Below are 15,408 nucleotides of genomic sequence, written 5' to 3' on the forward strand. Positions count from 1 at the left end.
GAAGGAATCAATAGCAGAAGAACTGAGGCAAAAGAACGGATAAGTTACCTGGAACACAGAATGGTGGAATTCACTGCTGTGGAACAGAATAAAGAAAAAAGAATGAAAAGAAATGAAGACAGCCTAAGAGACCTCTGGGACAACATTAAACACAAGAACATTTGCATTATAGGGGTCCTAGAAGGAGAAGAGAGAGAGAAAGGACCCGAGAAAATATTTGAAGAGATTATAGTCTAAAACTTCCCTAACATGGGGAAGGAAATAGCCACCCAAGTCCAGGAAGCACAGAGAGTCCCATACAGGAAAAACCCAAAGAGAAACAGGCTGAGACACATAGTAATCAAATTGGCAAAAATTAAAGAAAAAGAAAAATTACTGACAGGAGCAAGGGAAAAATGACAAATAACATAAAAGGGAACTCCCATAAGGTTAACAGCTGATTTCTCAGCAGAAACTACAAGCCAGAAGGGAATGGCATGACATATTTAAATTGATGAAAGGTAAAGAGCTACAACCAAGATTACTCTACCCAGCAAGAATCTCATTCAGATTTGATGGAGAAATCAAAAGCTTTACAGACAAGCAAAAGCTAAGAGAATTCAGCACCATGAAACCAGCTCTACAGCAAATGCTAAAGGAACTTCTCTAGGCAGGAAACACAAGAGAAGAAAAGGACCTAAAAAAAAACACTTATAATTATCAATATAATATAAAAGTAAAAAAAATAATAATAAAATAATAAAAAAATAATTTAAAAAACCAATATAATTATCAATTATATTGATAATTACCTTAAACGTGAACAGATAAAATGCTCCAACCAAAAGACACAGGCTCGCTGAAAGGATACAAAAACAAGACCCATATATATGCTGTCTACAAGAGACCCACTTCAGACCTAGGGACACATACAGATGGAAAGTGAGGGGATGGAAAATGATATTCCATGCAAATGGACCTCAAATGAAACCTGGATAACAATACTCATATCAGATAAAATAGACTTTAAAATAAAGAACGGTACAAGAGACGAGGAAGGACACTACATAAAGATCAAGGGATCAATCCTAGAAGACGATAACAATTATAAATATATATGCACCCAACATAGGAGCACCTCAATACATAAGGTAACTACTAATAGCTATAAAAGAGGAAATCGACAGTAACACAATAATAATGGGGGACATTAACACCTCACTTACACCAATGGACACATCATCCAAACAGAAAATTAATAAGGAAACACAAGCTTTAAAAGGCACAATAGACCAGATAGATTTAATTGATATTTATAGGACATTCCATCCAAAACCAGCAGATTACACTTTCTTCTCAAGTGCGCACGGAACATTCTCCAAGATAGATCACATCTCAGGTCACAAATCAAGCCTTAGTAAAGTTAGGAAAACTGAAATCATATTAAGCATCTTTTCTGACCACAACACTATGAGATTAGAAATCAATTACAGGGAAAAAAACGTAAAAAAAAAAAAAAAACACATGGAGGCTAAACAATACACTACAAAATAACCAAGAGATCACTGAAGAAATCAAAAAGGGAATCAAAAAATACCTAGAGACAAATGACAATGGAAACATGATGATCCAAAACCTATGGGATGTAGCAAAAGTAGTTTTAAGAGGAAAGTTTATAGTAATAAAATCGTACCTCAAGAAACAACAAATATCTCAAATAAACCATCTAACCTTACACCTAAAGGAACTAGAGAAAGAAGAACAAACAAAACGCAAACATAGTAGAAGGAAAGAAAGCATAAAGATCAGAGCAGAAATAAATGAAATAGCAACAAAGAAAACAATAGCAAAGATCAATAAAACTAAAAGCTGGTTCTTTGAGAAGATAAACAAAATTGATAAACCATTAGCCAGACTCATCAAGAAAAAGAGGGAGAGGGCTCCAATCAATAAAATTAGAAATGAAAAAGGAAAAGTTACAATGGACACTGCAGAAATATGAAGCATCCTAAGAGACTACTACAAGCAACTCTATGCCAATAAAATGGACAACCTGGAAGAAATGGACAAATTCTTATAAAGGCATAACTTTCCACGACTGAACCAGGAAGAAATGGAAAATATGAACAGACAAATCAGAAGTAATGAAATTGAAGCTGTGTTTAAAATCTTCCAACAGACAAAAGTCCAGGAGCAGATGGCTTCACAGGTGAATTCTATCAAACATTTAGAGAAGAACTAACATGTATCCTTCTCAAACTCTTACAGAAAATTGCAGAGGAAGGAACACTCCCAAACTCATTCTATTAGGGCACCATCACCCTGATACCAAAACCAGAAAGAGATACTACAAAAGAAGAAAATTACAGATCAATATCACTCATGAATGTAGATGCAAAAATCATCAACAAAATACTAGCAAACAGAATGCAACAACATATTAAAAGGTTCATACACCATGATCAAGTTAGATTTATCCCAGGGATGCATGGATTCTTCAACATACGCAAATCAATCAATGTGATACACCATATTAATAAATTGAAAAGAAAAACCATATGCTCATCTCAATAGATGCAGAAAAAGCTTTTGACAAAATTCAACACCCATTTATGATAAAAATTCTCCAGAGTGTGGGCATACAGGGAACATACCTCAACATAATAAAGGCCATATAAGACAAACCTACAGCACACAACATTCTCAGTGGTGAAAAACTGAAAGAATTTCCTCTAAGATCAGGAACAAGACAAGGATGTCCACTCTCACCATTATTATTCAACATAGTTTTGGAAGTCCTAGCCATGTCAATCAGAGAAGAAAAAGAAATAAGGGGAATACAAATTGGAAAAGAAGAAGTGAAACTGTCACTGTTTTCAGATGACATGATACTATGTAAAGAGAATCCTAAAAATGCCACCAGAAAACTACAAGAGCTAATCAATGAATTTGGTAAAGTTTCAGGATACAAAATTAATGCACAGAAATCTCTTGCATTCCTATACAGTAATGATGAAAAATCTGAAAAAGAAATTAAGGAAACACTCCCATTTACCATTGCAACAATAAGAATAAAATACCTAGGAATAATCCTACCTGGGGAGACAAAAGACCTATATGCAGAAAACTATAACACACTGATGAAAGACATTAAAGATGATACCAACAGATGGAGATATATACCAATTTCTTGGATTGGAAGAATCAATATTGTGAAAATGACTATACTACCCAAAGCAATCTACAGATTCAATGCAATCCCTGTCAGATTACCAATGGCATTTTTTACAGAACGAGAACAAAAAATCTTAAAATTTGTGTGGAGACATAAAAGACCCCAAATAGCAAAAGTGGTCTTGAGGGAAAAAAATGGAGCTGGAGGAATCAGACTCCAGGACTTCAGACTATACTACAAAGCTACAGTAATCAAGACAATATGGTACTAGCACAAAAACAGAAATATAGATCAATGGAACAGGATAGAAAGCTCAGGATAAAGCCACACACCTATGATCAAACTAATCTATTACAAAGGAGGCAAGGATATACAAGGGAGAAAAGACAGTCTCTTCAATAAGTGGTGCTGGGAAAACTGGAAAGCTACATGTAAACGAATGAAATTAGAACACTCCCTAACACCATACACAAAAATAAACTCAAAATGGATTGAAGACCTAAATGTAGACCAGACACTATACAACTCTTAGAGGCAAACATAGGAGGAACACTAGTTGACATAAATCACAGCAAGATCTTTTTTAATCCACCTCCTAGAATAATGGAAATAAAAACAAAAATAAACAAATGGGACCTAGTGAAACTTAAAAGCTTTTGCACAGCAAAGGAAACTACAAACAAGACGAAAAGGCAACCCTCAGAATGGGAGAAAATATTTGCAAGTGAAGCAACTGATGAGGGATTTATCTCCAAAATTTACAAGCAGCTCATGCAGCTCAGTATCAAAAAAACAAACAACCCAATCAAAAAATGGGTAGAAGACCTAAATAGACATTTCTCCAAAGAAGACATACAGTTGGCCAAGAAGCACATGAAAAGCTGCTCAGCATCACTAATTATTAGAGAAATGCAAATCAAAATGACAATGAGGTATCACCTCACACCAGTTAGGATGGGCATCATCAGAAAATCTACAAAAAATAAATGCTGGAGAGGGTGTGGGCAAAAGCGAACCCTCTTGTACTGTTGGTGGGAATGTAAATTGATACAGCCAGTATGGAGAACAGTATGGAGGTTCCTTAAATAACTAAAAATAGAATGAATTACCATATGACACAACAATCGCACTACTGGGCATATACCCACAGAAAACCATAATTCAAAAAGACACATGCACCCCAATGTTCATCGCAGCACTATTTACAATAGCCAGGACATGTAAGCAACCTAATTGCCCATCAAGAGACGAATGGTTACAGAAGATGTGGTCCATATATACAATGAACTATTACTCAGCCATAAAAAGGAATGAAACTGAGTCATTTGTAGAGACGTGGATGGATTTAGGGACTGTCATACAGAGTGAAGTAAGTCAGAAAGAGAAAAACAAATATTGTATAATAACAAATATATGTGGAACCTAGAAAAATGGTACAGAGGATCCGGTTTTCAGGGCAGAAATTGAGACACAGATGTAGAGAACAAACATATGGACACCAAGGGGGGAAAGTGGCGGGGTGGTGGCATGGTGGTGTGATGAATTGGGAGATTGGGTTTGACATATATACACTAATATGTATAAAATGGATAACTAGTAATAACCTACTGTATAAGAAAATAAATAAAATTCTAAAATTAAAAAAAAGAGGAGGAATAATGGGAAAACAAGGGTATCATGTGTTAGGATAATAAAAACGTGTCAATTAAGGACATTATGAAAAGTATAAAGAGGGAAAGATTCTGCAATTAGAACTATCTTTAGTGGTGCAGGATCTCTTCTCTATTTAGGTTAACATATTGATGTGGGGAGTGAGTAAAGAAAATCCAGATGGTAGATGGAGGGACGTGGGGTGGGGAGGCATATAATACTCATCATAGCTGTGGGCAAGACTACTACATAGTTTTTGGCTAAATAATACTTTTCGAACCTAATGATATTTGGAAACAATCTTCAAAGCTAAAGTTAACATTTTAATAAAAGTCTGTCTCCATTGGATTTAGATAATAACATTGCAATTTTCTTTCCTAATGTATCTTACTTACTGCTTTATTGCGCCTATTTAGCATAGAAATGGGAAATATTTATGAGGTTGCTGATGCTTTTCAATAATGAAAGAGTTCAACTAGAGGATTATGTTTCAGAACTAACTATGTGGAAGTACAGTCTTCAAGAACTTGGTTTATTTATTTATTTATTTATTTAGCAAGCACCATTATGGGAGTATAATTGCTTCACAATGGTGTATTAGTTTCTACTTTATAACAAAGTGAATCAGCTATACCTATACATATAGCCCCATATCTCCTCCTTCTTGCATCTCCCTCTCCCCCTCCCAATCCCACCCCTCTAGGTGGTCACAAAACTCCAAGCTGATCTGTCTGTACTATGTGGCTTCTTCTCAGGAGCTACCTACTTTACATTTGGTAGTATATATTAGTCCATGCCTCTCTTTCACTTTGTCCCAGCTTACCCTTCCCCCAACTCTGTGTCCCCAAGTCCATTCTCTACATCTGCATCTTTATTCCTATTCTGTCCCTAGGTTCTTCATAACCATTTTTTTTTTTTAGATTCCATATATATGTGTTAGCATACGGTATTTGTCTTTCTGTTTCTGACTTACTTCACTCTGTATGACAGATTCTAGGTCCATCCACCTCACCACAAATAACTCAATTTCGTTTTTTTTTATGGCTGAGTAATATTCCATTGTATTTATGTGCCACATCTTCTTTACCCATTCATCTGTCGATGGACACTTAGGTTGCTTCCATGTCCTGGATATTGTACATACAAATGCAATGAACATTTTGGTACATGACTCTGTTTGAATTATGGTTTTCTCAGAGTATATGCCCAGTAGTGGGATTGCTGAGTCGTATGGTAGTTCCATTTTTATTTTTTTAAGGAACCTCCATACTGTTCTCCATAGGGGTTGTATCAACTTACATTCCCACTAGCAGTGCAAGAGGGTATCCTTTTCTCAACACCCTCTCCAGCATTTATTGTTTGTAGATTTTTTGATGATGGCAATTCTGACTGGTGTGAGGTGATACCTCATTGTAGTTTTGATTTGCATTTCTCTAATAATTAGTGATGTTGAGCATCCTTTCATGTGTTTGTTGGCAATCTGTATATCTTCTTTAGAGGAATGTCTATTTAGGTCTTCTACCCATTTTTTGACTGGGTTGTTTGTTTTCTTGTTATTGAGCTGCATGAGCTGCTTGTAAATTTTGGAGATAAATCGCTTGTCAGTTGCTTCACTTGCAAATATTTTCCCCCATTCTGAGGGTTGTCTTTTTGTCTTCTTTATGGTTTCCTTTACTGTACGAAAGCTTTTAAGTCTCATTAGGTCCCATTTGTTTATTTTTATTTTTATTTCCATTTCTCTAGGAGGTGAGTCAAAAAGGATCTTGCTGTATTTTATGTCATAGAGTGTTCTGCCTATGCTTTCCCCTAAGAGTTTGATAGTGTCTGGCCTTACATTTAGGTCTTTAATCCATTTGAGTTTATTTTTGTGTATGGTGTTAGGGAGTGTTCTATTTTCTTTCTTTTATATGTAGCTGTCCAGTTTTCCCAGCACAACTTATTGAAGAGGCTGTCTTTTCTCCACTGTATATTCTTGTCTCCTATATCAAAAATAAGGTGACCATATGTGCATGGGTTTATCTCTGGGCTTTCTATCCTGTTCCATTGATCCTTATTTTGTTTTTTTGCCAGTACCATACTCTCTTGATTACTGTAGCTTTGTAATATAGTCTGAAGTCCTGGAGTCTGATTCCTCCAGCTCTGTTTTTCTTTCTCAAGATTGCTTTGACTGTTCGGGTTCTTTTGTGTTTCCATATAAGTTGTGAAATTTTTTGTTCTAGTTCTGTGAAAAATGCCATGGGTAATTTGATAGGGATTGCATTGAACCTGTAGATTGCTTTGGGTAGTAGAGTCATTTTCACAATGTTGATTTTTCCAATCCAAGAACATGGTATATTTCTCCATCTGTTTGTAACATCTTTAATTTCTTTCACAATGTTTGGAGTTTTTTGCATACAGGTCTTTTCTGTCCTTAGGTAGGTTTATTCCTAGATATTTTATACTTTTTGCTTCAATGGTAAATGGGAGTGTTTCCTTAATTTCTCTTTCAGATTTTTCATCATTAGTGTATAGGAATGCAAAAGATTTCTGTGCATTAATTTTGTATCCTGGTACTTTACCAGATTCATTGTTTAGATCAAGTAGTTTTCTGGTAGTGTCCTTAGGATTCTGTATGTATAGTATCATGTCATCTGCAAACAGTGACAGCTTTACTTCTTCTTTTCCAATTTGGATTCCTTTTCTTTCTTTTTCTTCTCTGATTGCTGTGGCTAAAACTTCCAAAACTATGTTGAATAAGAGTGGTAAGAGTGGGCAACCTTGTCTTCTTCCTGATCTTAGTGGAAATTGTTTCAATTTTTCACCATTGAGGATGATGTTGGCTGTGCGTTTGTAATATGTGGTCTTTATTATGTTCAGGTAAGTTCCCTCTATTCCTATTTTCTGGAGGGTTTTTGTCATAAATTTATGTTGAATTTTGTTGAAAGCTTTTGCTGCATCTATTGAGGTGATCATATGGTTTTTTTACTTCAATTTGTTAATATGGTTTATCACATTGATTGATTTGCTTATATTGAAGAATCCTTAAATTCCTGGGATAAACCCCACTTGATCATAGTGTATGATCCTTTTAATGTGCTGTTGGTTTCTGTTTGCTTGTATTTTGTTGAGGATTGTGGCATCTATGTACATCAGTGATATTGTTCTAATTTTATTTCTCTGTGACATCCTTGTTTTGTTTTGGCATCAGGGTGATGGTGGCCTAGTAGAATAAGTTTAGGAGAGTTCCTCCCTCTGCTATATTTTGGAAGAGTTTGAGAAGGATAGGTGTTAGCTCTTCTCTAAATGTTTGATAGAATTCGCCTGTGAAGCTATCTGGTCCTGGGCTTTTGTTTGTTGGAAGATTTTTAATCACAGTCTCAATTTCAGTGCTTGTGATTGGTCTGTTTATAATTTCTGCTTCTTCCTGGTTCAGCCTTAGAAGGTTGTGCTTTTGTAAGAATGTGTTCATTTCTTCCAGGTTGTCCATTTTATTGGCATATAATTTTTTGTAGTAGGTGCTCGTGCTTCTTTGTATTTCTCCAGTGTCATGTGTTACTTCTCTTTTTTCATTTCTAAGTCTATTGATTTGAGTCTTCTCCCTTTTTTCCTTGATGAGTCTGGCTAATTGTTTCTCAATTTTGTTTATCTTCTCAAAGAACCAGCTTTTAGTTTTATTGATCTTTGCTATTGTTTCTTTCATTTCTTTTTCATTTACTTCTGATCTGATCTTTATGATTTCTTTCCTTCTGCTAACTTTGGGGTTTTTTGGTTCTTCATTCTCTAATTGCTTTAGGTGTAAGGTTAGGTTGTTTATTTGAGTTGTTTCTTGTTTCCTGAGGTAGGATTGTATTGCTATAAACTTCCCTCTTAGAACCGTCTTTGCTGCATCCCATAGGTTTTGGGTAGTCGTGTTTTCATTGTCATTTGTTTCTAGATATTTTCTGATTTCCTCTTTGATTTCTTCTGTGATCTCTTGGTTATTAAGTAGTGTGTTGTTTAGCCTACATGTATTTTTATTTTTTACAGATATTTTCCTCTAATTGATATCTTGTCTCATAGTGTTGTGGTTGGAAAAGATACTTGATATGATTTCAGTTTTCTTAAATTTACCAAGGCTTTTTTTGTGACCCAAGATATGATCTATCTTGGAGAATGTTCCATGAGCACTTGAGAAGAAAGTGTATTCTGTTGTTTTTGGATGGAATGTCCTATAAATATCATTTAAGTTCATCTTGTTTAATGTGTCATTAAAAGCTTGTGTTTCCTTATTTATTTTCATTTTGGATGATCCATCCATTGATGAAAGTGGGGTGTTAAATTCCCCTACGATGATTGTGTTATTGTTGATTTGTCCTTTTATGGCTGTTAGCATTTTCCTTATGTATTGAGGTGCTCCTATGTTGGGTGCATAAATATTTACAATTGTTATATCTTTTCTTGGATTGATCCTTTGATCACTGTGTAGTGTCTTTCTTTGTCTCTTGTAATAGTCTTCATTTTAAAGTCTATTTGGTCTCATATGAGAATGTTACTCCAGATTTCTTTTGATTTCCACTTGCATGGAATATCTTTTTCTAACCCCTCACTTTCAGTCTGTATGTGTCCCTAGGTCTGAAGTGGGTCTCTTGTAGACAGCATATATACAGGTCTTGTTTTTGTATCCATTCTGCCAGTCTATGTCTTTTGGTTGGAGCATTTAATCCATTTACATTGAAGGTAATTATCGAATATATGTTACTATTACCATTTTCTTAATTGTTTTGGGTTTGTTATTGTAGGTCTTTTACTTTTCTTGTGCTTCCTGCCTAGAGAAGTTCCTTTAGCATTTGTTGTAGGGCTAGTTTCGTGGTGCTAAATTCTCTTAGCCCTTGCTTGTCTGTAAAGTTTTAATTTCTCCATCGAATCTGAATGAGATCCTTGCCGAGTAGAGTAATCTTGGTTGTAGGGTTTTCCCCTTCATCACTCTAAATATGTCCTGCCACTCCCGTCTGGCTTGCAGAGTTTCTGCTGAAAGATCAGCTGTTAACCTTATGGGGATTCCCTTGTGTGTTATTTGTTGTCTTTCTCTTGCTGCTTTTAATATGTTTCCTTTGTATTTAATTTTTGATAGTTTGATTAATATGTGTCTTGTCATGTTTCTCTTTGGATTTATCCTGTATGGGACTCTCTGTGCTTCCTGGACATGATTAACTATTTCCTTTCCCATATTAGGGAAGTTTTCAACTATAATCTCTTCAAATATTTTCTCAGTCTCTTTCTTTTTCTCTTCTTCTTCTGGGACCCCTATAATTCGAATGTTCGTGCATTTAATATTGTCCCAGAGGTCTCTGAGACTGTTCTCAGTTCTTGCTTTAATCCCTTTGTTCTTAAGTGCTAATGTTTCATTCGAAATACATTTTGATGGGCAGGCAAAACATCACATGCTTTTTCTGAATTCTGATTTCTCTTGTTTTCAGGGATTGTGTCTTCTGTACAGTGGTACTTTGTAAGTGACTATTCTTGTATTTGATCAATTGGCAAATAGCATTTTCACCCCCCAGAGATATTTACCAAATTTTTAGTTTCTCTCAACTTGGGGGAAATAGCTTACATGCCAGGACAGTATGTGTCTGTCAAGAAAATGCTGGGCTCAGGTTTTCACCTTTCCTTTTCAACAGACATGAGAAGTAAAGACTGTGGCTCACCAAAGCTGGGCAAATGACCTGACGCTGTCAATGGTGTATTCTTATACCTAGAGAGTTTAAGATTCTGAGCTGTGTCATTGTTGGAGTCTTATCCAGGATTGGTTTGGTTTGCAAATTGGACTGCTTTCCTGTAGACTCTACGGCATGAAGCATTGTTTTGGGGATGACAGGGCTTGTAGAGATGCCTCTAGCCCCCATCCATTTCATCACTTAGGATCTGAGTCCAGTGTGAAATTTTGACATGTAGGATATTGACTGGTAGTCTCCTTCACAGCACCGCACCAAGTTTACACTTGTACATGTTTAGTAAAATAACTGCTAAAGCAGCAAACTTAGTATCCCTAGAAAGACGAGTGAAGATTGGAATGTGGTGCTTTACATGCAGAGTGAGAAGGTAAAGATTTTAGAAGTTATTTGTTATTAGAAATTTGTATTTAATAATTGTGGCAAAATAAGTATTACTGCTAGGCTTACATTGTTATAATAGTAATAATAAGTTATTAATGTTTTTCTATTGCTGTAAGAGTCATCAAAAGATAATTCAGTTCCTTTTCCTGATTATAAGTAAGACACATGATTTCTTTTTATACTAGTATATTCTTTCTCCTGTTATTGAGAACCCGTAACAAAAATGACCTTAAAGCAGCTAACATTTATTGAAAATTTTGTTTGCATTTTGTGTGAGGCATGGTGCTAAGCACTGAGCATGGATCACCTTACTTAATCTCTCAATAATATTTTGGAGTAAGTAACATTACTATATAAGTGCAGAGGGTTGGCATTTTCCCAAAATTCTCTTAGCTACAAGCAACTAGCAGATCTTATGTTTATTTATACAGTATATTTTAAAGTCTGGATTAGATCCCTTCTATTTCAATATAAATGTAATTTTTTAATATTAAAAATAGATAGTAGAAATAGTGGCCAAGGCACTCTATATATTATATTAACTCGTTACAATGTTTTTGGATTAAAAACGAGTAGAAATTGTCTACCTTGTCTACAGTTTTTATACTGGGTATTTTCTCATCTTCATGAAGCAGATGAGAATGTATGGGAAAAACAAGACACTGGTCAGGAAGCTCTATATTAAGCATCCAGGGTAGAACAGTAACTCACTTATTTGTAGGACACAAAGTATATCTAGATTAAACCACTACTCCCCAGCACCTCCACACCCACTCCGTCACACAATTTATGTTGAAACAGTTGACTTGTTTACCTTCAAGGCACCATGCAGTTTATTTTAAGGTTTGACTCTTTGCTTTTGTTATTGTTTATTTCTATCAAAAGCCGAAGATTAAGTCACTGTTATGAAAACAAACCTGATTAATAATTTTTTCCTCTCCAGCCAAAGCATTCTTAATTACTAACACATGGGCTAATAATGTGAAAACAAATGACAGATGTAGCAATGTAGTTTGAATGCAAATCTCAGTACCCATTTTTTTTAAATGAAACCATAGACACAGTAAATCTTGTACTATTCTGCCAAAGATTTTATAAGTATTTAGACTAATCTCTGATGACACTCTAATTTACCAAAGTCTACTGAAGTGTGATCACTGAATAAGCTGATTTTCACAACATAAATCGGCCTATCCACCCACCTGTCATCAAAGAAAATTTTAATGACCCAGAAAGTGTAAGCTCAGTGGTGATAGGACTTGCTTTCTTTTGCTACTCTACCTTCAACACCCAAAGCAGACCTTGAATATTTAGTGCATGAATGAATGAAAGGAATAAAATAAACTATGATCATCACATTTTAATCTGTTCTCTGGGTTGATGCACACTTAATTTGTTCACTCAGTTATTCATTAATTCAACAAGTACTTAGAACATTTCTGCTTTTCACTAGGATCTGTGCCAAGCACTGAGGATACAATTATGAATAAGGCGAATACTATTTCTTACCTCCTGCAGCTGGCAGTCTGGTCTTATTTCCCACCAAAGAAAGGTAGATTTATTGTCTAGACTACACATTATACTGAATGTTAAAAGCTTTTAAAGGTCGTATTGAATATCTCCAGAGGAAAGTCACAGATATATAATTCCTCTGATTGAATGTCTGGCTTCTTGCATCTCACTTCTGTATATGGACAGAGGTTTTTTGCTTTGTCCATTGCTGTAAACTCGGAGCCTAGAATACTACCTTTCCTTTCCCGGAATATGGTGCTTGCTCATATGAAAGAAGGAAGAATATGGGAAGAAAACAAAATGTGTTGAGGATCAGCTGTACTAAACCCTTTAGATAATCTCAACATAGACATAACCCCAGTCTATTGTTAGATTGTTATTTCTATTTTACAAGTGGGGTAATAGACTGAGAGAAAACCATGCACTAACTAGTAGCAAAGCTTGAATTGAAACGTGGGATGACTTGCATCACCCGATTCACAACTCACTTTACCAAATAAGCCAAGAATCCTTTACTCTTGATTCTTGCCATAGATTATCTATTGGTTTTTACTTTAGCCAGCTTTAAAGGGCTCATACCAAACTCAAACCTTTTGTATTTTGGGCTATGACATACGCCAGCTATGTTGATCAGAGAAGTCTAGGTGATGTAACTACAGACAACACCATGATTTTGTGGCTCACCTACCAAATGTTTATTTCTTGCTCATGTAAGGTCTGCTGCAGGTCCAGGCAACTCTCCATGTCAACACTCTTCTACACCTCAATCTCATGACCCAGGCTGAGCAACACTTCACCATCTTGTGCTACACCATGTCCAAAACACAGCCTCTTCACTGGGAGCTGGGGAAGAGAACAAACAGAATTGCACATCGGCTCTCTTAAATGTTTCTACCCAGAGGTGACACTCATGAACTCTGTTCATATTTTATTCACCAGAACAAATCATACAGCCATGTTCAATTTCAAAATGGTGGGGAAGTGTGATTCTTCCACATATCTGGAAAAAGAGGAAGACATGGATATTGGCAAAGAGTTGTTATGTCTACCATACCAGCAAAACTCCCAGCAAATCTATGTCTAACTTGTATTAATGCTCCACATTGAAAAGATTGTCTGTGAAGCACTGCCTTTTCCTTGTTTAACAATAAAGTACCTTCTGTTTTACAGATGTGTGCCCTCCCAACAATATCCCTATTTAAATGCCTTTGTGATTGCTTTTTAAATAAGTAATGCAGTTAGTATTGAGAAATTAGAAATTATAGATAATCAAAACAAAGTAATAAAAAACCACCCACAAACCTACATTCCTACCATTCCTTAGTAACAGTGTTCTCTAGCAAAAACTGAGGAAGATGCTGTCAGTATCTTATATTTCATTCCCTTCCCCCGTGCTTCCATGATTCTAGCAGCTGATTTGGGAATCCTGGCTGGTCTCCGTGCTAAGAGGCTCCCTCAAGATTTCAAAACTGAAAGTGTTCCAAAACTCCAGCCCAGAAAGAGTAAATATTTTTATTGAACAAGGTCTATTTCTAATTTAGACAAATGATTGTATTTTCTTCCTTATGGTGTAACTCTTCTTGAAGTTGCTTACTATTATTCTAGGTGCATCATATTTTAATTTAGTGTTTCACTTATTCCTTTTATTGAGCCATTTACATTTTATTGTATTTCTCTTTTATTATTCTCATGTAATCAAGAAAAAGAACAGACACACAATTAGTTTGTTGAAAAGTTAGAATTAGAACCCAGGCTTTCCTGGCTTCAAGTCTCCCTATTTTTCTATATTAAGATACTTACACCCTTTAGAATTAAGACATCAATATGAAATATTATTGTCAATTAATTTAATAAGCATGTATTGAACATTTTCTATAAGGCAGATAAGGAACTAGAAGTATAAAGGTGAATTATACAAAGCACCTCTTTATGAGGCTTTTTAAGATATTTTTATTGGAGTATAGTTGATTTACAATGTTGTGTTAGTTTCAGGTGTACAAATACATATATCTACCTTTTTTTTTTTTCAGATTCTTTTCCCATATAGGCCATTACAGAGTATTGAGTAGAGTTCCCTGTGATATACAGTAGGTCTTTATTAGTTATCTATTTTATATATAGTAGTGTGTATATGTCAATCCCAATCTCCCAATTTATCCCTTCCCCCCTTATCCCTGTAACCATAAGTTTGTTTTCTACATCCGTGACCCTACTACCGTTTTGTAAATAAGTTAATTTGTACCCTTTTTTTTGATTCCATATTGAAACGATATCATTTTTGAGACTTTTATTATCTGACAGAGGATTTATATAAAGAGTACAACAAGGTGAACTATATAAAGAAATACTGCTTTATAATATAGCGCTGAGAAATATTATTCTTCAATACACGTAATAATGGCTTTTCATGCCCCTGCTATACTGTACCCTCCTGCAAGTCAATATTAAAATTTATAATGATCTTTTTTCCTTGGTCATATATCAAATACTCATTCATTTTCACTGTGGAAGGAGAATTTTAGATATTCCTTACTGTTTTGATCTGGTTATGAATTTGTTCCAACATTCCTTTCTTTTTTCTTTTATGGCATCTTCTAGAATTTTAACCCAGTTTCTGATTGTGTTGGATGTAGTCATTGTCAAGTGCATTTGATCTGCCAATGCAAATAGGAATGAGGTGAGCCTGTTGAGTATATAAAATATTTCTTTCCAATGCGTTTGACCAATTAAATAGTAAAACAGTGGTGCTATTTTGTTTCCTTAGCAACCTGGGAATGCATTGTAAGTTAGAAAAATTGTTTCTATCTTGAAATTTATTTCTACAATTACTGTGAGTATTCTGACTTTTTCTTTTTCATCCACTTCAAATTTTGACTTAAAAAAATAACTCTGATTGTGTTTCTTTTCCAGGAGTTGATTAGATTTTGCAGACTACAGGAGGATCCCTGAGTTCGTATGAGAGTTCAAGTCTCAGGTTCAGATCTCATTAGAACTAGGATTCATATTCTTAAGAACTATCAT

The sequence above is a fragment of the Globicephala melas genome, chromosome 17, assembly GCF_963455315.2.
Source record: "Globicephala melas chromosome 17, mGloMel1.2, whole genome shotgun sequence".
In the NCBI taxonomy this organism is placed as follows: domain Eukaryota; kingdom Metazoa; phylum Chordata; class Mammalia; order Artiodactyla; family Delphinidae; genus Globicephala; species Globicephala melas.